Source organism: Sus scrofa, chromosome 2, assembly GCF_054392235.1.
Source record: "Sus scrofa isolate SSC_HxYL_T2T_F1_AM1 chromosome 2, Sscrofa_HxYL_maternal_Yorkshire_Landrace_v2.0, whole genome shotgun sequence".
NCBI lineage: Eukaryota > Metazoa > Chordata > Mammalia > Artiodactyla > Suidae > Sus > Sus scrofa.
This window is the reverse complement of record NC_139384.1, coordinates 57,966,769-57,990,138: the sequence shown is the minus strand read 5'-3', so window position 1 is coordinate 57,990,138 and position 23,370 is coordinate 57,966,769.

Here is a 23,370-nt window from a genome sequence, read left to right as displayed (position 1 = left end):
AGGGCTTCTTCAGGCCAAATCAGCCTTCTCCGCGAAGGAGAAGACGTTTGGAGTGGGTTTCCAGCGGCGGAGACCACCAGCCAAGCAGCAGTGCCCACGGAGCCAGAGGCAGCCCAGACCCTCCCTGGCCCTATGGGGAGCCTAGGGCTAGGTGAGAACCAGGCAGGCGCTGCGCTCCTGAGCCAAGCCGCATCGGGGCTGAGGTTTGTTCCCCGAGCCCAGTTTCCCTTTGCAGAATGCAGCTCCTAGCAGCGCGTTTTGTGCGGTTTCGGAGCTAGGCCCTAGGTGGGGCCCTCCCGAGCTGGCTCTGGGGGGGTTGCTAGGGCCAGTGCACACAGGGCTTCTTCAGGCCAAATCAGCCTTCTCCGCGAAGGAGACGACGTTTGGAGTGGGTGTCCAGCAGCGGAGACCACCAGCCAAGCAGCAGTGCCCACGGAGCCAGAGGCAGCCCAGACCCTCCTTGGCCCTAGGGGGAGCCGAGGGCTAGGTGAGAACGAGGCAAGCGCTGCGCTCCTGAGCCAAGCCGCCTCGGGGCTGAGGTTTGTTCCCCGAGCCCAGTTTCCCTTTGCAGAATGCAGCTCCTAGCAGCGCGTTTTGTGCGGTTTCGGAGCTAGGCCCTAGGTGGGGCCCTCCCGAGCTGGCTCTGGGGGGGTTGCTAGGGCCAGTGCACACAGGGCTTCTTCAGGCCAAATCAGCCTTCTCCGCGAAGGAGAAGACGTTTGGAGTGGGTTTCCAGCGGCGGAGACCACCAGCCAAGCAGCAGTGCCCACGGAGCCAGAGGCAGCCCAGACCCTCCCTGGCCCTATGGGGAGCCTAGGGCTAGGTGAGAAGCAGGCAGGCGCTGCGCTCCTGAGCCAAGCCGCATCGGGGCTGAGGTTTGTTCCCCGAGCCCAGTTTCCCTTTGCAGAATGCAGCTCCTAGCAGCGCGTTTTGTGCGGTTTCGGAGCTAGGCCCTAGGTGGGGCCCTCCCGAGCTGGCTCTGGGGGGGTTGCTAGGGCCAGTGCACACAGGGCTTCTTCAGGCCAAATCAGCCTTCTCCGCGAAGGAGAAGACGTTTGGAGTGGGTTTCCAGCGGCGGAGACCACCAGCCAAGCAGCAGTGCCCACGGAGCCAGAGGCAGCCCAGACCCTCCCTGGCCCTATGGGGAGCCTAGGGCTAGGTGAGAACCAGGCAGGCGCTGCGCTCCTGAGCCAAGCCGCATCGGGGCTGAGGTTTGTTCCCCGAGCCCAGTTTCCCTTTGCAGAATGCAGCTCCTAGCAGCGCGTTTTGTGCGGTTTCGGAGCTAGGCCCTAGGTGGGGCCCTCCCGAGCTGGCTCTGGGGGGGTTGCTAGGGCCAGTGCACACAGGGCTTCTTCAGGCCAAATCAGCCTTCTCCGCGAAGGAGAAGACGTTTGGAGTGGGTTTCCAGCGGCGGAGACCACCAGCCAAGCAGCAGTGCCCACGGAGCCAGAGGCAGCCCAGACCCTCCTTGGCCCTATGGGGAGCCTAGGGCTAGGTGAGAACCAGGCAGGCGCTGCGCTCCTGAGCCAAGCCGCATCGGGGCTGAGGTTTGTTCCCCGAGCCCAGTTTCCCTTTGCAGAATGCAGCTCCTAGCAGCGCGTTTTGTGCGGTTTCGGAGCTAGGCCCTAGGTGGGGCCCTCCCGAGCTGGCTCTGGGGGGGTTGCTAGGGCCAGTGCACACAGGGCTTCTTCAGGCCAAATCAGCCTTCTCCGCGAAGGAGAAGACGTTTGGAGTGGGTTTCCAGCGGCGGAGACCACCAGCCAAGCAGCAGTGCCCACGGAGCCAGAGGCAGCCCAGACCCTCCCTGGCCCTATGGGGAGCCTAGGGCTAGGTGAGAACCAGGCAGGCGCTGCGCTCCTGAGCCAAGCCGCATCGGGGCTGAGGTTTGTTCCCCGAGCCCAGTTTCCCTTTGCAGAATGCAGCTCCTAGCAGCGCGTTTTGTGCGGTTTCGGAGCTAGGCCCTAGGTGGGGCCCTCCCGAGCTGGCTCTGGGGGGGTTGCTAGGGCCAGTGCACACAGGGCTTCTTCAGGCCAAATCAGCCTTCTCCGCGAAGGAGAAGACGTTTGGAGTGGGTTTCCAGCGGCGGAGACCACCAGCCAAGCAGCAGTGCCCACGGAGCCAGAGGCAGCCCAGACCCTCCCTGGCCCTATGGGGAGCCTAGGGCTAGGTGAGAACCAGGCAGGCGCTGCGCTCCTGAGCCAAGCCGCATCGGGGCTGAGGTTTGTTCCCCGAGCCCAGTTTCCCTTTGCAGAATGCAGCTCCTAGCAGCGCGTTTTGTGCGGTTTCGGAGCTAGGCCCTAGGTGGGGCCCTCCCGAGCTGGCTCTGGGGGGGTTGCTAGGGCCAGTGCACACAGGGCTTCTTCAGGCCAAATCAGCCTTCTCCGCGAAGGAGAAGACGTTTGGAGTTGGTTTCCAGCGGCGGAGACCACCAGCCAAGCAGCAGTGCCCACGGAGCCAGAGGCAGCCCAGACCCTCCTTGGCCCTATGGGGAGCCTAGGGCTAGGTGAGAACCAGGCAGGCGCTGCGCTCCTGAGCCAAGCCGCATCGGGGCTGAGGTTTGTTCCCCGAGCCCAGTTTCCCTTTGCAGAATGCAGCTCCTAGCAGCGCGTTTTGTGCGGTTTCGGAGCTAGGCCCTAGGTGGGGCCCTCCCGAGCTGGCTCTGGGGGGGTTGCTAGGGCCAGTGCACACAGGGCTTCTTCAGGCCAAATCAGCCTTCTCCGCGAAGGAGAAGACGTTTGGAGTGGGTTTCCAGCGGCGGAGACCACCAGCCAAGCAGCAGTGCCCACGGAGCCAGAGGCAGCCCAGACCCTCCTGGGCCCTATGGGGAGCCTAGGGCTAGGTGAGAACCAGGCAGGCGCTGCGCTCCTGAGCCAAGCCGCATCGGGGCTGAGGTTTGTTCCCCGAGCCCAGTTTCCCTTTGCAGAATGCAGCTCCTAGCAGCGCGTTTTGTGCGGTTTCGGAGCTAGGCCCTAGGTGGGGCCCTCCCGAGCTGGCTCTGGGGGGGTTGCTAGGGCCAGTGCACACAGGGCTTCTTCAGGCCAAATCAGCCTTCTCCGCGAAGGAGAAGACGTTTGGAGTGGGTTTCCAGCGGCGGAGACCACCAGCCAAGCAGCAGTGCCCACGGAGCCAGAGGCAGCCCAGACCCTCCCTGGCCCTATGGGGAGCCTAGGGCTAGGTGAGAACCAGGCAGGCGCTGCGCTCCTGAGCCAAGCCGCATCGGGGCTGAGGTTTGTTCCCCGAGCCCAGTTTCCCTTTGCAGAATGCAGCTCCTAGCAGCGCGTTTTGTGCGGTTTCGGAGCTAGGCCCTAGGTGGGGCCCTCCCGAGCTGGCTCTGGGGGGGTTGCTAGGGCCAGTGCACACAGGGCTTCTTCAGGCCAAATCAGCCTTCTCCGCGAAGGAGAAGACGTTTGGAGTGGGTTTCCAGCGGCGGAGACCACCAGCCAAGCAGCAGTGCCCACGGAGCCAGAGGCAGCCCAGACCCTCCCTGGCCCTATGGGGAGCCTAGGGCTAGGTGAGAACCAGGCAGGCGCTGCGCTCCTGAGCCAAGCCGCATCGGGGCTGAGGTTTGTTCCCCGAGCCCAGTTTCCCTTTGCAGAATGCAGCTCCTAGCAGCGCGTTTTGTGCGGTTTCGGAGCTAGGCCCTAGGTGGGGCCCTCCCGAGCTGGCTCTGGGGGGGTTGCTAGGGCCAGTGCACACAGGGCTTCTTCAGGCCAAATCAGCCTTCTCCGCGAAGGAGAAGACGTTTGGAGTGGGTTTCCAGCGGCGGAGACCACCAGCCAAGCAGCAGTGCCCACGGAGCCAGAGGCAGCCCAGACCCTCCCTGGCCCTATGGGGAGCCTAGGGCTAGGTGAGAACCAGGCAGGCGCTGCGCTCCTGAGCCAAGCCGCATCGGGGCTGAGGTTTGTTCCCCGAGCCCAGTTTCCCTTTGCAGAATGCAGCTCCTAGCAGCGCGTTTTGTGCGGTTTCGGAGCTAGGCCCTAGGTGGGGCCCTCCCGAGCTGGCTCTGGGGGGGTTGCTAGGGCCAGTGCACACAGGGCTTCTTCAGGCCAAATCAGCCTTCTCCGCGAAGGAGACGACGTTTGGAGTGGGTGTCCAGCGGCGGAGACCACCAGCCAAGCAGCAGTGCCCACGGAGCCAGAGGCAGCCCAGACCCTCCTTGGCCCTAGGGGGAGCCTAGGGCTAGGTGAGAACCAGGCAGGCGCTGCGCTCCTGAGCCAAGCCGCCTCGGGGCTGAGGTTTGTTCCCCGAGCCCAGTTTCCCTTTGCAGAATGCAGCTCCTAGCAGCGCGTTTTGTGCGGATTCGGAGCTAGGCCCTAGGTGGGGCCCTCCCGAGCTGGCTCTGGGGGGGTTGCTAGGGCCAGGGCACACAGGGCTTCTTCAGGCCAAATCAGCCTTCTCCGCGAAGGAGAAGACGTTTGGAGTGGGTTTCCAGCGGCGGAGACCACCAGCCAAGCAGCAGTGCCCACGGAGCCAGAGGCAGCCCAGACCCTCCCTGGCCCTATGGGGAGCCTAGGGCTAGGTGAGAACCAGGCAGGCGCTGCGCTCCTGAGCCAAGCCGCATCGGGGCTGAGGTTTGTTCCCCGAGCCCAGTTTCCCTTTGCAGAATGCAGCTCCTAGCAGCGCGTTTTGTGCGGTTTCGGAGCTAGGCCCTAGGTGGGGCCCTCCCGAGCTGGCTCTGGGGGGGTTGCTAGGGCCAGTGCACACAGGGCTTCTTCAGGCCAAATCAGCCTTCTCCGCGAAGGAGAAGACGTTTGGAGTGGGTTTCCAGCGGCGGAGACCACCAGCCAAGCAGCAGTGCCCACGGAGCCAGAGGCAGCCCAGACCCTCCTGGGCCCTATGGGGAGCCTAGGGCTAGGTGAGAACCAGGCAGGCGCTGCGCTCCTGAGCCAAGCCGCATCGGGGCTGAGGTTTGTTCCCCGAGCCCAGTTTCCCTTTGCAGAATGCAGCTCCTAGCAGCGCGTTTTGTGCGGTTTCGGAGCTAGGCCCTAGGTGGGGCCCTCCCGAGCTGGCTCTGGGGGGGTTGCTAGGGCCAGTGCACACAGGGCTTCTTCAGGCCAAATCAGCCTTCTCCGCGAAGGAGAAGACGTTTGGAGTGGGTGTCCAGCGGCGGAGACCACCAGCCAAGCAGCAGTGCCCACGGAGCCAGAGGCAGCCCAGACCCTCCCTGGCCCTATGGGGAGCCTAGGGCTAGGTGAGAAGCAGGCAGGCGCTGCGCTCCTGAGCCAAGCCGCATCGGGGCTGAGGTTTGTTCCCCGAGCCCAGTTTCCCTTTGCAGAATGCAGCTCCTAGCAGCGCGTTTTGTGCGGTTTCGGAGCTAGGCCCTAGGTGGGGCCCTCCCGAGCTGGCTCTGGGGGGGTTGCTAGGGCCAGTGCACACAGGGCTTCTTCAGGCCAAATCAGCCTTCTCCGCGAAGGAGAAGACGTTTGGAGTGGGTGTCCAGCGGCGGAGACCACCAGCCAAGCAGCAGTGCCCACGGAGCCAGAGGCAGCCCAGACCCTCCCTGGCCCTATGGGGAGCCTAGGGCTAGGTGAGAACCAGGCAGGCGCTGCGCTCCTGAGCCAAGCCGCATCGGGGCTGAGGTTTGTTCCCCGAGCCCAGTTTCCCTTTGCAGAATGCAGCTCCTAGCAGCGCGTTTTGTGCGGTTTCGGAGCTAGGCCCTAGGTGGGGCCCTCCCGAGCTGGCTCTGGGGGGGTTGCTAGGGCCAGTGCACACAGGGCTTCTTCAGGCCAAATCAGCCTTCTCCGCGAAGGAGAAGACGTTTGGAGTTGGTTTCCAGCGGCGGAGACCACCAGCCAAGCAGCAGTGCCCACGGAGCCAGAGGCAGCCCAGACCCTCCCTGGCCCTATGGGGAGCCTAGGGCTAGGTGAGAACCAGGCAGGCGCTGCGCTCCTGAGCCAAGCCGCATCGGGGCTGAGGTTTGTTCCCCGAGCCCAGTTTCCCTTTGCAGAATGCAGCTCCTAGCAGCGCGTTTTGTGCGGTTTCGGAGCTAGGCCCTAGGTGGGGCCCTCCCGAGCTGGCTCTGGGGGGGTTGCTAGGGCCAGTGCACACAGGGCTTCTTCAGGCCAAATCAGCCTTCTCCGCGAAGGAGACGACGTTTGGAGTTGGTTTCCAGCGGCGGAGACCACCAGCCAAGCAGCAGTGCCCACGGAGCCAGAGGCAGCCCAGACCCTCCTTGGCCCTATGGGGAGCCTAGGGCTAGGTGAGAACCAGGCAGGCGCTGCGCTCCTGAGCCAAGCCGCATCGGGGCTGAGGTTTGTTCCCCGAGCCCAGTTTCCCTTTGCAGAATGCAGCTCCTAGCAGCGCGTTTTGTGCGGTTTCGGAGCTAGGCCCTAGGTGGGGCCCTCCCGAGCTGGCTCTGGGGGGGTTGCTAGGGCCAGTGCACACAGGGCTTCTTCAGGCCAAATCAGCCTTCTCCGCGAAGGAGAAGACGTTTGGAGTGGGTTTCCAGCGGCGGAGACCACCAGCCAAGCAGCAGTGCCCACGGAGCCAGAGGCAGCCCAGACCCTCCCTGGCCCTATGGGGAGCCTAGGGCTAGGTGAGAACCAGGCAGGCGCTGCGCTCCTGAGCCAAGCCGCATCGGGGCTGAGGTTTGTTCCCCGAGCCCAGTTTCCCTTTGCAGAATGCAGCTCCTAGCAGCGCGTTTTGTGCGGTTTCGGAGCGAGGCCCTAGGTGGGGCCCTCCCGAGCTGGCTCTGGGGGGGTTGCTAGGGCCAGTGCACACAGGGCTTCTTCAGGCCAAATCAGCCTTCTCCGCGAAGGAGAAGACGTTTGGAGTGGGTTTCCAGCGGCGGAGACCACCAGCCAAGCAGCAGTGCCCACGGAGCCAGAGGCAGCCCAGACCCTCCCTGGCCCTATGGGGAGCCTAGGGCTAGGTGAGAACCAGGCAGGCGCTGCGCTCCTGAGCCAAGCCGCATCGGGGCTGAGGTTTGTTCCCCGAGCCCAGTTTCCCTTTGCAGAATGCAGCTCCTAGCAGCGCGTTTTGTGCGGTTTCGGAGCTAGGCCCTAGGTGGGGCCCTCCCGAGCTGGCTCTGGGGGGGTTGCTAGGGCCAGTGCACACAGGGCTTCTTCAGGCCAAATCAGCCTTCTCCGCGAAGGAGAAGACGTTTGGAGTGGGTTTCCAGCGGCGGAGACCACCAGCCAAGCAGCAGTGCCCACGGAGCCAGAGGCAGCCCAGACCCTCCTGGGCCCTATGGGGAGCCTAGGGCTAGGTGAGAACCAGGCAGGCGCTGCGCTCCTGAGCCAAGCCGCATCGGGGCTGAGGTTTGTTCCCCGAGCCCAGTTTCCCTTTGCAGAATGCAGCTCCTAGCAGCGCGTTTTGTGCGGTTTCGGAGCTAGGCCCTAGGTGGGGCCCTCCCGAGCTGGCTCTGGGGGGGTTGCTAGGGCCAGTGCACACAGGGCTTCTTCAGGCCAAATCAGCCTTCTCCGCGAAGGAGAAGACGTTTGGAGTGGGTTTCCAGCGGCGGAGACCACCAGCCAAGCAGCAGTGCCCACGGAGCCAGAGGCAGCCCAGACCCTCCTTGGCCCTATGGGCAGCCTAGGGCTAGGTGAGAACCAGGCAGGCGCTGCGCTCCTGAGCCAAGCCGCATCGGGGCTGAGGTTTGTTCCCCGAGCCCAGTTTCCCTTTGCAGAATGCAGCTCCTAGCAGCGCGTTTTGTGCGGTTTCGGAGCTAGGCCCTAGGTGGGGCCCTCCCGAGCTGGCTCTGGGGGGGTTGCTAGGGCCAGTGCACACAGGGCTTCTTCAGGCCAAATCAGCCTTCTCCGCGAAGGAGAAGACGTTTGGAGTGGGTGTCCAGCAGCGGAGACCACCAGCCAAGCAGCAGTGCCCACGGAGCCAGAGGCAGCCCAGACCCTCCTTGGCCCTAGGGGGAGCCGAGGGCTAGGTGAGAACGAGGCAAGCGCTGCGCTCCTGAGCCAAGCCGCATCGGGGCTGAGGTTTGTTCCCCGAGCCCAGTTTCCCTTTGCAGAATGCAGCTCCTAGCAGCGCGTTTTGTGCGGTTTCGGAGCTAGGCCCTAGGTGGGGCCCTCCCGAGCTGGCTCTGGGGGGGTTGCTAGGGCCAGTGCACACAGGGCTTCTTCAGGCCAAATCAGCCTTCTCCGCGAAGGAGAAGACGTTTGGAGTGGGTTTCCAGCGGCGGAGACCACCAGCCAAGCAGCAGTGCCCACGGAGCCAGAGGCAGCCCAGACCCTCCCTGGCCCTATGGGCAGCCTAGGGCTAGGTGAGAACCAGGCAGGCGCTGCGCTCCTGAGCCAAGCCGCATCGGGGCTGAGGTTTGTTCCCCGAGCCCAGTTTCCCTTTGCAGAATGCAGCTCCTAGCAGCGCGTTTTGTGCGGTTTCGGAGCTAGGCCCTAGGTGGGGCCCTCCCGAGCTGGCTCTGGGGGGGTTGCTAGGGCCAGTGCACACAGGGCTTCTTCAGGCCAAATCAGCCTTCTCCGCGAAGGAGAAGACGTTTGGAGTGGGTGTCCAGCAGCGGAGACCACCAGCCAAGCAGCAGTGCCCACGGAGCCAGAGGCAGCCCAGACCCTCCTTGGCCCTAGGGGGAGCCGAGGGCTAGGTGAGAACGAGGCAAGCGCTGCGCTCCTGAGCCAAGCCGCATCGGGGCTGAGGTTTGTTCCCCGAGCCCAGTTTCCCTTTGCAGAATGCAGCTCCTAGCAGCGCGTTTTGTGCGGTTTCGGAGCTAGGCCCTAGGTGGGGCCCTCCCGAGCTGGCTCTGGGGGGGTTGCTAGGGCCAGGGCACACAGGGCTTCTTCAGGCCAAATCAGCCTTCTCCGCGAAGGAGAAGACGTTTGGAGTGGGTTTCCAGCGGCGGAGACCACCAGCCAAGCAGCAGTGCCCACGGAGCCAGAGGCAGCCCAGACCCTCCCTGGCCCTATGGGGAGCCTAGGGCTAGGTGAGAACCAGGCAGGCGCTGCGCTCCTGAGCCAAGCCGCATCGGGGCTGAGGTTTGTTCCCCGAGCCCAGTTTCCCTTTGCAGAATGCAGCTCCTAGCAGCGCGTTTTGTGCGGTTTCGGAGCTAGGCCCTAGGTGGGGCCCTCCCGAGCTGGCTCTGGGGGGGTTGCTAGGGCCAGTGCACACAGGGCTTCTTCAGGCCAAATCAGCCTTCTCCGCGAAGGAGAAGACGTTTGGAGTGGGTTTCCAGCGGCGGAGACCACCAGCCAAGCAGCAGTGCCCACGGAGCCAGAGGCAGCCCAGACCCTCCTGGGCCCTATGGGGAGCCTAGGGCTAGGTGAGAACCAGGCAGGCGCTGCGCTCCTGAGCCAAGCCGCATCGGGGCTGAGGTTTGTTCCCCGAGCCCAGTTTCCCTTTGCAGAATGCAGCTCCTAGCAGCGCGTTTTGTGCGGTTTCGGAGCTAGGCCCTAGGTGGGGCCCTCCCGAGCTGGCTCTGGGGGGGTTGCTAGGGCCAGTGCACACAGGGCTTCTTCAGGCCAAATCAGCCTTCTCCGCGAAGGAGAAGACGTTTGGAGTGGGTTTCCAGCGGCGGAGACCACCAGCCAAGCAGCAGTGCCCACGGAGCCAGAGGCAGCCCAGACCCTCCCTGGCCCTATCGGGAGCCTAGGGCTAGGTGAGAAGCAGGCAGGCGCTGCGCTCCTGAGCCAAGCCGCATCGGGGCTGAGGTTTGTTCCCCGAGCCCAGTTTCCCTTTGCAGAATGCAGCTCCTAGCAGCGCGTTTTGTGCGGTTTCGGAGCTAGGCCCTAGGTGGGGCCCTCCCGAGCTGGCTCTGGGGGGGTTGCTAGGGCCAGTGCACACAGGGCTTCTTCAGGCCAAATCAGCCTTCTCCGCGAAGGAGAAGACGTTTGGAGTTGGTTTCCAGCGGCGGAGACCACCAGCCAAGCAGCAGTGCCCACGGAGCCAGAGGCAGCCCAGACCCTCCCTGGCCCTATGGGGAGCCTAGGGCTAGGTGAGAAGCAGGCAGGCGCTGCGCTCCTGAGCCAAGCTGCATCGGGGCTGAGGTTTGTTCCCCGAGCCCAGTTTCCCTTTGCAGAATGCAGCTCCTAGCAGCGCGTTTTGTGCGGTTTCGGAGCTAGGCCCTAGGTGGGGCCCTCCCGAGCTGGCTCTGGGGGGGTTGCTAGGGCCAGTGCACACAGGGCTTCTTCAGGCCAAATCAGCCTTCTCCGCGAAGGAGACGACGTTTGGAGTTGGTTTCCAGCGGCGGAGACCACCAGCCAAGCAGCAGTGCCCACGGAGCCAGAGGCAGCCCAGACCCTCCTTGGCCCTATGGGGAGCCTAGGGCTAGGTGAGAAGCAGGCAGGCGCTGCGCTCCTGAGCCAAGCCGCATCGGGGCTGAGGTTTGTTCCCCGAGCCCAGTTTCCCTTTGCAGAATGCAGCTCCTAGCAGCGCGTTTTGTGCGGTTTCGGAGCTAGGCCCTAGGTGGGGCCCTCCCGAGCTGGCTCTGGGGGGGTTGCTAGGGCCAGTGCACACAGGGCTTCTTCAGGCCAAATCAGCCTTCTCCGCGAAGGAGAAGACGTTTGGAGTGGGTTTCCAGCGGCGGAGACCACCAGCCAAGCAGCAGTGCCCACGGAGCCAGAGGCAGCCCAGACCCTCCTGGGCCCTATGGGGAGCCTAGGGCTAGGTGAGAACCAGGCAGGCGCTGCGCTCCTGAGCCAAGCCGCATCGGGGCTGAGGTTTGTTCCCCGAGCCCAGTTTCCCTTTGCAGAATGCAGCTCCTAGCAGCGCGTTTTGTGCGGTTTCGGAGCTAGGCCCTAGGTGGGGCCCTCCCGAGCTGGCTCTGGGGGGGTTGCTAGGGCCAGTGCACACAGGGCTTCTTCAGGCCAAATCAGCCTTCTCCGCGAAGGAGAAGACGTTTGGAGTGGGTGTCCAGCGGCGGAGACCACCAGCCAAGCAGCAGTGCCCACGGAGCCAGAGGCAGCCCAGACCCTCCTGGGCCCTATGGGGAGCCTAGGGCTAGGTGAGAACCAGGCAGGCGCTGCGCTCCTGAGCCAAGCCGCATCGGGGCTGAGGTTTGTTCCCCGAGCCCAGTTTCCCTTTGCAGAATGCAGCTCCTAGCAGCGCGTTTTGTGCGGTTTCGGAGCTAGGCCCTAGGTGGGGCCCTCCCGAGCTGGCTCTGGGGGGGTTGCTAGGGCCAGTGCACACAGGGCTTCTTCAGGCCAAATCAGCCTTCTCCGCGAAGGAGAAGACGTTTGGAGTGGGTTTCCAGCGGCGGAGACCACCAGCCAAGCAGCAGTGCCCACGGAGCCAGAGGCAGCCCAGACCCTCCTGGGCCCTATGGGGAGCCTAGGGCTAGGTGAGAACCAGGCAGGCGCTGCGCTCCTGAGCCAAGCCGCATCGGGGCTGAGGTTTGTTCCCCGAGCCCAGTTTCCCTTTGCAGAATGCAGCTCCTAGCAGCGCGTTTTGTGCGGTTTCGGAGCTAGGCCCTAGGTGGGGCCCTCCCGAGCTGGCTCTGGGGGGGTTGCTAGGGCCAGTGCACACAGGGCTTCTTCAGGCCAAATCAGCCTTCTCCGCGAAGGAGAGGACGTTTGGAGTGGGTTTCCAGCGGCGGAGACCACCAGCCAAGCAGCAGTGCCCACGGAGCCAGAGGCAGCCCAGACCCTCCCGGGCCCTATGGGGAGCCTAGGGCTAGGTGAGAACCAGGCAGGCGCTGCGCTCCTGAGCCAAGCCGCATCGGGGCTGAGGTTTGTTCCCCGAGCCCAGTTTCCCTTTGCAGAATGCAGCTCCTAGCAGCGCGTTTTGTGCGGTTTCGGAGCTAGACCCTAGGTGGGGCCCTCCCGAGCTGGCTCTGGGGGGGTTGCTAGGGCCAGTGCACACAGGGCTTCTTCAGGCCAAATCAGCCTTCTCCGCGAAGGAGAAGACGTTTGGAGTGGGTTTCCAGCGGCGGAGACCACCAGCCAAGCAGCAGTGCCCACGGAGCCAGAGGCAGCCCAGACCCTCCCTGGCCCTATGGGGAGCCTAGGGCTAGGTGAGAACCAGGCAGGCGCTGCGCTCCTGAGCCAAGCCGCATCGGGGCTGAGGTTTGTTCCCCGAGCCCAGTTTCCCTTTGCAGAATGCAGCTCCTAGCAGCGCGTTTTGTGCGGTTTCGGAGCTAGGCCCTAGGTGGGGCCCTCCCGAGCTGGCTCTGGGGGGGTTGCTAGGGCCAGTGCACACAGGGCTTCTTCAGGCCAAATCAGCCTTCTCCGCGAAGGAGAAGACGTTTGGAGTGGGTTTCCAGCGGCGGAGACCACCAGCCAAGCAGCAGTGCCCACGGAGCCAGAGGCAGCCCAGACCCTCCCTGGCCCTATGGGGAGCCTAGGGCTAGGTGAGAAGCAGGCAGGCGCTGCGCTCCTGAGCCAAGCCGCATCGGGGCTGAGGTTTGTTCCCCGAGCCCAGTTTCCCTTTGCAGAATGCAGCTCCTAGCAGCGCGTTTTGTGCGGTTTCGGAGCTAGGCCCTAGGTGGGGCCCTCCCGAGCTGGCTCTGGGGGGGTTGCTAGGGCCAGTGCACACAGGGCTTCTTCAGGCCAAATCAGCCTTCTCCGCGAAGGAGAAGACGTTTGGAGTTGGTTTCCAGCGGCGGAGACCACCAGCCAAGCAGCAGTGCCCACGGAGCCAGAGGCAGCCCAGACCCTCCCTGGCCCTATGGGGAGCCTAGGGCTAGGTGAGAACCAGGCAGGCGCTGCGCTCCTGAGCCAAGCCGCATCGGGGCGGAGGTTTGTTCCCCGAGCCCAGTTTCCCTTTGCAGAATGCAGCTCCTAGCAGCGCGTTTTGTGCGGTTTCGGAGCTAGGCCCTAGGTGGGGCCCTCCCGAGCTGGCTCTGGGGGGGTTGCTAGGGCCAGTGCACACAGGGCTTCTTCAGGCCAAATCAGCCTTCTCCGCGAAGGAGAAGACGTTTGGAGTGGGTTTCCAGCGGCGGAGACCACCAGCCAAGCAGCAGTGCCCACGGAGCCAGAGGCAGCCCAGACCCTCCTGGGCCCTATGGGGAGCCTAGGGCTAGGTGAGAACCAGGCAGGCGCTGCGCTCCTGAGCCAAGCCGCATCGGGGCTGAGGTTTGTTCCCCGAGCCCAGTTTCCCTTTGCAGAATGCAGCTCCTAGCAGCGCGTTTTGTGCGGTTTCGGAGCTAGGCCCTAGGTGGGGCCCTCCCGAGCTGGCTCTGGGGGGGTTGCTAGGGCCAGTGCACACAGGGCTTCTTCAGGCCAAATCAGCCTTCTCCGCGAAGGAGAAGACGTTTGGAGTGGGTTTCCAGCGGCGGAGACCACCAGCCAAGCAGCAGTGCCCACGGAGCCAGAGGCAGCCCAGACCCTCCTTGGCCCTATGGGCAGCCTAGGGCTAGGTGAGAACCAGGCAGGCGCTGCGCTCCTGAGCCAAGCCGCATCGGGGCTGAGGTTTGTTCCCCGAGCCCAGTTTCCCTTTGCAGAATGCAGCTCCTAGCAGCGCGTTTTGTGCGGTTTCGGAGCTAGGCCCTAGGTGGGGCCCTCCCGAGCTGGCTCTGGGGGGGTTGCTAGGGCCAGTGCACACAGGGCTTCTTCAGGCCAAATCAGCCTTCTCCGCGAAGGAGAAGACGTTTGGAGTTGGTTTCCAGCGGCGGAGACCACCAGCCAAGCAGCAGTGCCCACGGAGCCAGAGGCAGCCCAGACCCTCCCTGGCCCTATGGGGAGCCTAGGGCTAGGTGAGAAGCAGGCAGGCGCTGCGCTCCTGAGCCAAGCCGCATCGGGGCTGAGGTTTGTTCCCCGAGCCCAGTTTCCCTTTGCAGAATGCAGCTCCTAGCAGCGCGTTTTGTGCGGTTTCGGAGCTAGGCCCTAGGTGGGGCCCTCCCGAGCTGGCTCTGGGGGGGTTGCTAGGGCCAGTGCACACAGGGCTTCTTCAGGCCAAATCAGCCTTCTCCGCGAAGGAGAAGACGTTTGGAGTGGGTTTCCAGCGGCGGAGACCACCAGCCAAGCAGCAGTGCCCACGGAGCCAGAGGCAGCCCAGACCCTCCCTGGCCCTATGGGCAGCCTAGGGCTAGGTGAGAACCAGGCAGGCGCTGCGCTCCTGAGCCAAGCCGCATCGGGGCTGAGGTTTGTTCCCCGAGCCCAGTTTCCCTTTGCAGAATGCAGCTCCTAGCAGCGCGTTTTGTGCGGTTTCGGAGCTAGGCCCTAGGTGGGGCCCTCCCGAGCTGGCTCTGGGGGGGTTGCTAGGGCCAGTGCACACAGGGCTTCTTCAGGCCAAATCAGCCTTCTCCGCGAAGGAGAAGACGTTTGGAGTGGGTGTCCAGCAGCGGAGACCACCAGCCAAGCAGCAGTGCCCACGGAGCCAGAGGCAGCCCAGACCCTCCTTGGCCCTAGGGGGAGCCGAGGGCTAGGTGAGAACGAGGCAAGCGCTGCGCTCCTGAGCCAAGCCGCATCGGGGCTGAGGTTTGTTCCCCGAGCCCAGTTTCCCTTTGCAGAATGCAGCTCCTAGCAGCGCGTTTTGTGCGGTTTCGGAGCTAGGCCCTAGGTGGGGCCCTCCCGAGCTGGCTCTGGGGGGGTTGCTAGGGCCAGGGCACACAGGGCTTCTTCAGGCCAAATCAGCCTTCTCCGCGAAGGAGAAGACGTTTGGAGTGGGTTTCCAGCGGCGGAGACCACCAGCCAAGCAGCAGTGCCCACGGAGCCAGAGGCAGCCCAGACCCTCCCTGGCCCTATGGGGAGCCTAGGGCTAGGTGAGAACCAGGCAGGCGCTGCGCTCCTGAGCCAAGCCGCATCGGGGCTGAGGTTTGTTCCCCGAGCCCAGTTTCCCTTTGCAGAATGCAGCTCCTAGCAGCGCGTTTTGTGCGGTTTCGGAGCTAGGCCCTAGGTGGGGCCCTCCCGAGCTGGCTCTGGGGGGGTTGCTAGGGCCAGTGCACACAGGGCTTCTTCAGGCCAAATCAGCCTTCTCCGCGAAGGAGAAGACGTTTGGAGTGGGTTTCCAGCGGCGGAGACCACCAGCCAAGCAGCAGTGCCCACGGAGCCAGAGGCAGCCCAGACCCTCCTGGGCCCTATGGGGAGCCTAGGGCTAGGTGAGAACCAGGCAGGCGCTGCGCTCCTGAGCCAAGCCGCATCGGGGCTGAGGTTTGTTCCCCGAGCCCAGTTTCCCTTTGCAGAATGCAGCTCCTAGCAGCGCGTTTTGTGCGGTTTCGGAGCTAGGCCCTAGGTGGGGCCCTCCCGAGCTGGCTCTGGGGGGGTTGCTAGGGCCAGTGCACACAGGGCTTCTTCAGGCCAAATCAGCCTTCTCCGCGAAGGAGAAGACGTTTGGAGTGGGTTTCCAGCGGCGGAGACCACCAGCCAAGCAGCAGTGCCCACGGAGCCAGAGGCAGCCCAGACCCTCCCTGGCCCTATCGGGAGCCTAGGGCTAGGTGAGAAGCAGGCAGGCGCTGCGCTCCTGAGCCAAGCCGCATCGGGGCTGAGGTTTGTTCCCCGAGCCCAGTTTCCCTTTGCAGAATGCAGCTCCTAGCAGCGCGTTTTGTGCGGTTTCGGAGCTAGGCCCTAGGTGGGGCCCTCCCGAGCTGGCTCTGGGGGGGTTGCTAGGGCCAGTGCACACAGGGCTTCTTCAGGCCAAATCAGCCTTCTCCGCGAAGGAGAAGACGTTTGGAGTTGGTTTCCAGCGGCGGAGACCACCAGCCAAGCAGCAGTGCCCACGGAGCCAGAGGCAGCCCAGACCCTCCCTGGCCCTATGGGGAGCCTAGGGCTAGGTGAGAAGCAGGCAGGCGCTGCGCTCCTGAGCCAAGCTGCATCGGGGCTGAGGTTTGTTCCCCGAGCCCAGTTTCCCTTTGCAGAATGCAGCTCCTAGCAGCGCGTTTTGTGCGGTTTCGGAGCTAGGCCCTAGGTGGGGCCCTCCCGAGCTGGCTCTGGGGGGGTTGCTAGGGCCAGTGCACACAGGGCTTCTTCAGGCCAAATCAGCCTTCTCCGCGAAGGAGACGACGTTTGGAGTTGGTTTCCAGCGGCGGAGACCACCAGCCAAGCAGCAGTGCCCACGGAGCCAGAGGCAGCCCAGACCCTCCTTGGCCCTATGGGGAGCCTAGGGCTAGGTGAGAAGCAGGCAGGCGCTGCGCTCCTGAGCCAAGCCGCATCGGGGCTGAGGTTTGTTCCCCGAGCCCAGTTTCCCTTTGCAGAATGCAGCTCCTAGCAGCGCGTTTTGTGCGGTTTCGGAGCTAGGCCCTAGGTGGGGCCCTCCCGAGCTGGCTCTGGGGGGGTTGCTAGGGCCAGTGCACACAGGGCTTCTTCAGGCCAAATCAGCCTTCTCCGCGAAGGAGAAGACGTTTGGAGTGGGTTTCCAGCGGCGGAGACCACCAGCCAAGCAGCAGTGCCCACGGAGCCAGAGGCAGCCCAGACCCTCCTGGGCCCTATGGGGAGCCTAGGGCTAGGTGAGAACCAGGCAGGCGCTGCGCTCCTGAGCCAAGCCGCATCGGGGCTGAGGTTTGTTCCCCGAGCCCAGTTTCCCTTTGCAGAATGCAGCTCCTAGCAGCGCGTTTTGTGCGGTTTCGGAGCTAGGCCCTAGGTGGGGCCCTCCCGAGCTGGCTCTGGGGGGGTTGCTAGGGCCAGTGCACACAGGGCTTCTTCAGGCCAAATCAGCCTTCTCCGCGAAGGAGAAGACGTTTGGAGTGGGTTTCCAGCGGCGGAGACCACCAGCCAAGCAGCAGTGCCCACGGAGCCAGAGGCAGCCCAGACCCTCCTGGGCCCTATGGGGAGCCTAGGGCTAGGTGAGAACCAGGCAGGCGCTGCGCTCCTGAGCCAAGCCGCATCGGGGCTGAGGTTTGTTCCCCGAGCCCAGTTTCCCTTTGCAGAATGCAGCTCCTAGCAGCGCGTTTTGTGCGGTTTCGGAGCTAGGCCCTAGGTGGGGCCCTCCCGAGCTGGCTCTGGGGGGGTTGCTAGGGCCAGTGCACACAGGGCTTCTTCAGGCCAAATCAGCCTTCTCCGCGAAGGAGAAGACGTTTGGAGTGGGTTTCCAGCGGCGGAGACCACCAGCCAAGCAGCAGTGCCCACGGAGCCAGAGGCAGCCCAGACCCTCCTGGGCCCTATGGGGAGCCTAGGGCTAGGTGAGAACCAGGCAGGCGCTGCGCTCCTGAGCCAAGCCGCATCGGGGCTGAGGTTTGTTCCCCGAGCCCAGTTTCCCTTTGCAGAATGCAGCTCCTAGCAGCGCGTTTTGTGCGGTTTCGGAGCTAGGCCCTAGGTGGGGCCCTCCCGAGCTGGCTCTGGGGGGGTTGCTAGGGCCAGTGCACACAGGGCTTCTTCAGGCCAAATCAGCCTTCTCCGCGAAGGAGAGGACGTTTGGAGTGGGTTTCCAGCGGCGGAGACCACCAGCCAAGCAGCAGTGCCCACGGAGCCAGAGGCAGCCCAGACCCTCCCGGGCCCTATGGGGAGCCTAGGGCTAGGTGAGAACCAGGCAGGCGCTGCGCTCCTGAGCCAAGCCGCATCGGGGCTGAGGTTTGTTCCCCGAGCCCAGTTTCCCTTTGCAGAATGCAGCTCCTAGCAGCGCGTTTTGTGCGGTTTCGGAGCTAGACCCTAGGTGGGGCCCTCCCGAGCTGGCTCTGGGGGGGTTGCTAGGGCCAGTGCACACAGGGCTTCTTCAGGCCAAATCAGCCTTCTCCGCGAAGGAGAAGACGTTTGGAGTGGGTTTCCAGCGGCGGAGACCACCAGCCAAGCAGCAGTGCCCACGGAGCCAGAGGCAGCCCAGACCCTCCCTGGCCCTATGGGGAGCCTAGGGCTAGGTGAGAACCAGGCAGGCGCTGCGCTCCTGAGCCAAGCCGCATCGGGGCTGAGGTTTGTTCCCCGAGCCCAGTTTCCCTTTGCAGAATGCAGCTCCTAGCAGCGCGTTTTGTGCGGTTTCGGAGCTAGGCCCTAGGTGGGGCCCTCCCGAGCTGGCTCTGGGGGGGTTGCTAGGGCCAGTGCACACAGGGCTTCTTCAGGCCAAATCAGCCTTCTCCGCGAAGGAGAAGACGTTTGGAGTGGGTTTCCAGCGGCGGAGACCACCAGCCAAGCAGCAGTGCCCACGGAGCCAGAGGCAGCCCAGACCCTCCCTGGCCCTATGGGGAGCCTAGGGCTAGGTGAGAAGCAGGCAGGCGCTGCGCTCCTGAGCCAAGCCGCATCGGGGCTGAGGTTTGTTCCCCGAGCCCAGTTTCCCTTTGCAGAATGCAGCTCCTAGCAGCGCGTTTTGTGCGGTTTCGGAGCTAGGCCCTAGGTGGGGCCCTCCCGAGCTGGCTCTGGGGGGGTTGCTAGGGCCAGTGCACACAGGGCTTCTTCAGGCCAAATCAGCCTTCTCCGCGAAGGAGAAGACGTTTGGAGTTGGTTTCCAGCGGCGGAGACCACCAGCCAAGCAGCAGTGCCCACGGAGCCAGAGGCAGCCCAGACCCTCCCTGGCCCTATGGGGAGCCTAGGGCTAGGTGAGAAGCAGGCAGGCGCTGCGCTCCTGAGCCAAGCTGCATCGGGGCTGAGGTTTGTTCCCCGAGCCCAGTTTCCCTTTGCAGAATGCAGCTCCTAGCAGCGCGTTTTGTGCGGTTTCGGAGCTAGGCCCTAGGTGGTGCCCTCCCGAGCTGGCTCTGGGGGGGTTGCTAGGGCCAGTGCACACAGGGCTTCTTCAGGCCAAATCAGCCTTCTCCGCGAAGGAGACGACGTTTGGAGTTGGTTTCCAGCGGCGGAGACCACCAGCCAAGCAGCAGTGCCCACGGAGCCAGAGGCAGCCCAGACCCTCCTTGGCCCTATGGGCAGCCTAGGGCTAGGTGAGAAGCAGGCAGGCGCTGCGCTCCTGAGCCAAGCCGCATCGGGGCTGAGGTTTGTTCCCCGAGCCCAGTTTCCCTTTGCAGAATGCAGCTCCTCGCAGCGCGTTTTGTGCGGTTTCGGAGCTAGGCCCTAGGTGGGGCCCTCCCGAGCTGGCTCTGGGGGGGTTGCTAGGGCCAGTGCACACAGGGCTTCTTCAGGCCAAATCAGCCTTCTCCGCGAAGGAGAAGACGTTTGGAGTGGGTTTCCAGCGGCGGAGACCACCAGCCAAGCAGCAGTGCCCACGGAGCCAGAGGCAGCCCAGACCCTCCCGGGCCCTATGGGGAGCCTAGGGCTAGGTGAGAACCAGGCAGGCGCTGCGCTCCTGAGCCAAGCCGCATCGGGGCTGAGGTTTGTTCCCCGAGCCCAGTTTCCCTTTGCAGAATGCAGCTCCTAGCAGCGCGTTTTGTGCGGTTTCGGAGCTAGACCCTAGGTGGGGCCCTCCCGAGCTGGCTCTGGGGGGGTTGCTAGGGCCAGTGCACACAGGGCTTCTTCAGGCCAAATCAGCCTTCTCCGCGAAGGAGACGACGTTTGGAGTTGGTTTCCAGCGGCGGAGACCACCAGCCAAGCAGCAGTGCCCACGGAGCCAGAGGCAGCCCAGACCCTCCTTGGCCCTATGGGGAGCCTAGGGCTAGGTGAGAAGCAGGCAGGCGCTGCGCTCCTGAGCCAAGCCGCATCGGGGCTGAGGTTTGTTCCCCGAGCCCAGTTTCCCTTTGCAGAATGCAGCTCCTCGCAGCGCGTTTTGTGCGGTTTCGGAGCTAGGCCCTAGGTGGGGCCCTCCCGAGCTGGCTCTGGGGGGGTTGCTAGGGCCAGTGCACACAGGGCTTCTTCAGGCCAAATCAGCCTTCTCCGCGAAGGAGAAGACGTTTGGAGTGGGTTTCCAGCGGCGGAGACCACCAGCCAAGCAGCAGTGCCCACGGAGCCAGAGGCAGCCCAGACCCTCCTGGGCCCTATGGGGAGCCTAGGGCTAGGTGAGAACCAGGCAGGCGCTGCGCTCCTGAGCCAAGCCGCATCGGGGCTGAGGTTTGTTCCCCGAGCCCAGTTTCCCTTTGCAGAATGCAGCTCCTAGCAGCGCGTTTTGTGCGGTTTCGGAGCTAGGCCCTAGGTGGGGCCCTCCCGAGCTGGCTCTGGGGGAGTTGCTAGGGCCAGTGCACACAGGGCTTCTTCAGGCCAAATCAGCCTTCTCCGCGAAGGAGAAGACGTTTGGAGTTGGTTTCCAGCGGCGGAGACCACCAGCCAAGCAGCAGTGCCCACGGAGCCAGAGGCAGCCCAGACCCTCCTGGGCCCTAAGGGGAGCCTAGGGCTAGGTGAGAACCAGGCAGGCGCTGCGCTCCTGAGCCAAGCCGCATCGGGGCTGAGGTTTGTTCCCCGAGCCCAGTTTCTCTTTGCAGAATGCAGCTCCTAGCAGCGCGTTTTGTGCGGTTTCGGAGCTAGGCCCTAGGTGGGGCCCTCCCGAGCTGGCTCTGGGGGGGTTGCTAGGGCCAGTGCACACAGGGCTTCTTCAGGCCAAATCAGCCTTCTCCGCGAAGGAGAAGACGTTTGGAGTGGGTTTCCAGCGGCGGAGACCACCAGCCAAGCAGCAGTGCCCACGGAGCCAGAGGCAGCCCAGACCCTCCCGGGCCCTATGGGGAGCCTAGGGCTAGGTGAGAACCAGGCAGGCGCTGCGCTCCTGAGCCAAGCCGCATCGGGGCTGAGGTTTGTTCCCCGAGCCCAGTTTCCCTTTGCAGAATGCAGCTCCTAGCAGCGCGTTTTGTGCGGTTTCGGAGCTAGACCCTAGGTGGGGCCCTCCCGAGCTGGCTCTGGGGGGGTTGCTAGGGCCAGTGCACACAGGGCTTCTTCAGGCCAAATCAGCCTTCTCCGCGAAGGAGAAGACGTTTGGAGTGGGTTTCCAGCGGCGGAGACCACCAGCCAAGCAGCAGTGCCCACGGAGCCAGAGGCAGCCCAGACCCTCCCGGGCCCTATGGGGAGCCTAGGGCTAGGTGAGAACCAGGCAGGCGCTGCGCTCCTGAGCCAAGCCGCATCGGGGCTGAGGTTTGTTCCCCGAGCCCAGTTTCCCTTTGCAGAATGCAGCTCCTAGCAGCGCGTTTTGTGCGGTTTCGGAGCTAGGCCCTAGGTGGGGCCCTCCCGAGCTGGCTCTGGGGGGGTTGCTAGGGCCAGTGCACACAGGGCTTCTTCAGGCCAAATCAGCCTTCTCCGCGAAGGAGAAGACGTTTGGAGTGGGTTTCCAGCGGCGGAGACCACCAGCCAAGCAGCAGTGCCCACGGAGCCAGAGGCAGCCCAGACCCTCCCTGGCCCTATGGGGAGCCTAGGGCTAGGTGAGAACCAGGCAGGCGCTGCGCTCCTGAGCCAAGCCGCATCAGGGCTGAGGTTTGTTCCCCGAGCCCAGTTTCCCTTTGCAGAATGCAGCTCCTAGCAGCGCGTTTTGTGCGGTTTCGGAGCTAGGCCCTAGGTGGGGCCCTCCCGAGCTGGCTCTGGGGGGGTTGCTAGGGCCAGTGCACACAGGGCTTCTTCAGGCCAAATCAGCCTTCTCCGCGAAGGAGAAGACGTTTGGAGTGGGTTTCCAGCGGCGGAGACCACCAGCCAAGCAGCAGTGCCCACGGAGCCAGAGGCAGCCCAGACCCTCCTGGGCCCTATGGGGAGCCTAGGGCTAGGTGAGAACGAGGCAGGCGCTGCGCTCCTGAGCCAAGCCGCATCGGGGCTGAGGTTTGTTCCCCGAGCCCAGTTTCCCTTTGCAGAATGCAGCTCCTCGAAGCGCGTTTTGTGCGGTTTCGGAGCTAGGCCCTAGGTGGGGCCCTCCCGAGCTGGCTCTGGGGGGGTTGCTAGGGCCAGTGCACACAGGGCTTCTTCAGGCCAAATCAGCCTTCTCCGCGAAGGAGAAGACGTTTGGAGTGGGTTTCCAGCGGCGGAGACCACCAGCCAAGCAGCAGTGCCCACGGAGCCAGAGGCAGCCCAGACCCTCCCTGGCCCTATGGGGAGCCTAGGGCTAGGTGAGAACCAGGCAGGCGCTGCGCTCCTGAGCCAAGCCGCATCGGGGCTGAGGTTTGTTCCCCGAGCCCAGTTTCCCTTTGCAGAATGCAGCTCCTAGCAGCGCGTTTTGTGCGGTTTCGGAGCTAGGCCCTAGGTGGGGCCCTCCCGAGCTGGCTCTGGGGGGGTTGCTAGGGCCAGTGCACACAGGGCTTCTTCAGGCCAAATCAGCCTTCTCCGCGAAGGAGAAGACGTTTGGAGTGGGTTTCCAGCGGCGGAGACCACCAGCCAAGCAGCAGTGCCCACGGAGCCAGAGGCAGCCCAGACCCTCCCTGGCCCTATGGGGAGCCTAGGGCTAGGTGAGAACCAGGCAGGCGCTGCGCTCCTGAGCCAAGCCGCATCGGGGCTGAGGTTTGTTCCCCGAGCCCAGTTTCCCTTTGCAGAATGCAGCTCCTAGCAGCGCGTTTTGTGCGGTTTCGGAGCTAGGCCCTAGGTGGGGCCCTCCCGAGCTGGCTCTGGGGGGGTTGCTAGGGCCAGTGCACACAGGGCTTCTTCAGGCCAAATCAGCCTTCTCCGCGAAGGAGAAGACGTTTGGAGTGGGTTTCCAGCGGCGGAGACCACCAGCCAAGCAGCAGTGCCCACGGAGCCAGAGGCAGCCCAGACCCTCCTGGGCCCTATGGGGAGCCTAGGGCTAGGTGAGAACCAGGCAGGCGCTGCGCTCCTGAGCCAAGCCGCATCGGGGCTGAGGTTTGTTCCCCGAGCCCAGTTTCCCTTTGCAGAATGCAGCTCCTCGCAGCGCGTTTTGTGCGGTTTCGGAGCTAGGCCCTAGGTGGGGCCCTCCCGAGCTGGCTCTGGGGGAGTTGCTAGGGCCAGTGCACACAGGGCTTCTTCAGGCCAAATCAGCCTTCTCCGCGAAGGAGAAGACGTTTGGAGTTGGTTTCCAGCGGCGGAGACCACCAGCCAAGCAGCAGTGCCCACGGAGCCAGAGGCAGCCCAGACCCTCCTGGGCCCTAAGGGGAGCCTAGGGCTAGGTGAGAACCAGGCAGGCGCTGCGCTCCTGAGCCAAGCCGCATCGGGGCTGAGGTTTGTTCCCCGAGCCCAGTTTCTCTTTGCAGAATGCAGCTCCTAGCAGCGCGTTTTGTGCGGTTTCGGAGCTAGGCCCTAGGTGGGGCCCTCCCGAGCTGGCTCTGGGGGGGTTGCTAGGGCCAGTGCACACAGGGCTTCTTCAGGCCAAATCAGCCTTCTCCGCGAAGGAGAAGACGTTTGGAGTGGGTTTCCAGCGGCGGAGACCACCAGCCAAGCAGCAGTGCCCACGGAGCCAGAGGCAGCCCAGACCCTCCCGGGCCCTATGGGGAGCCTAGGGCTAGGTGAGAACCAGGCAGGCGCTGCGCTCCTGAGCCAAGCCGCATCGGGGCTGAGGTTTGTTCCCCGAGCCCAGTTTCCCTTTGCAGAATGCAGCTCCTAGCAGCGCGTTTTGTGCGGTTTCGGAGCTAGACCCTAGGTGGGGCCCTCCCGAGCTGGCTCTGGGGGGGTTGCTAGGGCCAGTGCACACAGGGCTTCTTCAGGCCAAATCAGCCTTCTCCGCGAAGGAGAAGACGTTTGGAGTGGGTTTCCAGCGGCGGAGACCACCAGCCAAGCAGCAGTGCCCACGGAGCCAGAGGCAGCCCAGACCCTCCCGGGCCCTATGGGGAGCCTAGGGCTAGGTGAGAACCAGGCAGGCGCTGCGCTCCTGAGCCAA